Genomic DNA, 1,886 nt, shown 5'->3' on the forward strand with positions numbered 1-1,886 from the left:
TTTCCTCTAGTCTTACACTGCTAAATTAGGGACGGCTAGCGCAGATAGCCCTCGTGTAGCTTTGCACGAAATTCAAAACAAACAAATCTTTCACGTTTGATGTCACTTTTTAAGACACATTGATGCCACCAACATACCTGTAAGATGGGCCATTTACTCGTATACTCACTTAGCATTACGGGAAACATAACGCAACAGAAATCTTTGCATTTATCACAACAGAACCATACCTCGGGGTGTTAGTAACCCTCATAGCGGAATTATTGGCATATTGCCAAGGGGAAAAATAGGTAAGAAGGTAGATTGTTTGGCTTTATGCCAACAATTTTAAGTAAGAAATGTTTATTTGGCAGTTGGATAACCTAAATAACAGCCTTAAAAATACTTCATGCACAAATGAAGAGAAAATTAAATACATCGCTGGACCACCATCTTGTAACTCCATAGCCTTACGCCAAGGTTAAAGGGCAAGTTGGTGTAAGGAACTGTGTTAATAACTGAAGTCCTATTAATATTTAAACCTCCAATTATACCATTAATACAACAAGATATAAATGTTATTCTGTCTTTTTGACGAAGTAAAAAAAAATCAGATCTTGCGAGATTCTCAAAGGTCACTGGACAAATACTTTAGCCAACTGAGCTAAATAAGGTTCTGATCCCGCTTATTCATGCTTTTCACTTCTTCAGAAAAACTACCGTTAAACGTTTATCCTGATATGTTGCAAGTCGACTTTATGGTGTGAAAATATTGATATGACTTGAAAAAAACCCATCCCCATCATCTAAAGGTAACTTACATTGTTAGAGGGTATATTAATTCCAGAAATCCTTCTCCACAACTCCACATGCTCGCCGTGGGGGCGTTATAAAGGGACGGTCAATCCCACTATTCGTTGATAAAAGAGTAGCCCAAGAGTTGGCGGTGGGTGGTGATGACTAGCTGCCTTCCCTCTAGTCTTACACTGCTAAATTAGGGACGGCTAGCGCAGATAGCCCTCGTGTAGCTTTGCTCGAAATTCAAAACAAATAAACAAACACTCGAATCAAAAGTTTTTTTATATTTCAACAACAACAATTTTTTAGCGTTAAAAGCAGCGTTTGTGTGTTGAAAAAAAAGGGAAGTCTTTAAAATTTAGAAGTAAACAGCGTTCGAATACTAGCACAAGGCTTTTAGTTCGTTTTACTGTTCAAGAAAGTCTACGTAAAAATATTTACTTTTGTTTACATTTTTAATACTGGAGTTGTGGAGAAGGATTTCTGGAATTAATATACTACCACACAACGCAAGTTATCTGTAGATACTTTGGTTTGTTTGTAATTAAGCACAAAGCTACACAATGGGCTATCTGTGCTCTGCCCACCATGAGTATCGAAACCAGGATTCTAGCGTTGTAATTCCGCAGACATACCGCTGTGCCACTGAGGGCGGCATGTTTGGTATGACGGGGATCCGAACCCGCGACCCGCAGATTACGAGTCGAGCACCCCCTAACCACCTGGCCATGCCGGGCCTTGTTTCGAGTAGTCGAAGTAATCCAAGTAAACCCACGGACCATTTTCTTATCACAGCTCAAAAGAACAAAGGCTTAAAATCAACGGAGACTTAAAACATTTTAATAGGGGAAAAAAACAATCTACCATTGACAGATATATCAACTTTTGTTTCGTTGTGAACCTTTGATAAAAAAAACAAAAAACTAGTCGTTGATTTCAAAAGAGAGAGAGAGAAAAATATATAACTGGCGAACTGTGATTAACCCTATGAACACTGGTTAACATTATTCAACGGGAGATAACGTACTGCTCAATACATTAACATTGAATACTAATTAAAATTAAGAACATCATATTTTGTATTTATTCCAGCTACTGTCTAATATGGG

Source organism: Limulus polyphemus, unplaced genomic scaffold (assembly GCF_000517525.1).
Source record: "Limulus polyphemus unplaced genomic scaffold, Limulus_polyphemus-2.1.2 Scaffold4713, whole genome shotgun sequence".
NCBI lineage: Eukaryota > Metazoa > Arthropoda > Merostomata > Xiphosura > Limulidae > Limulus > Limulus polyphemus.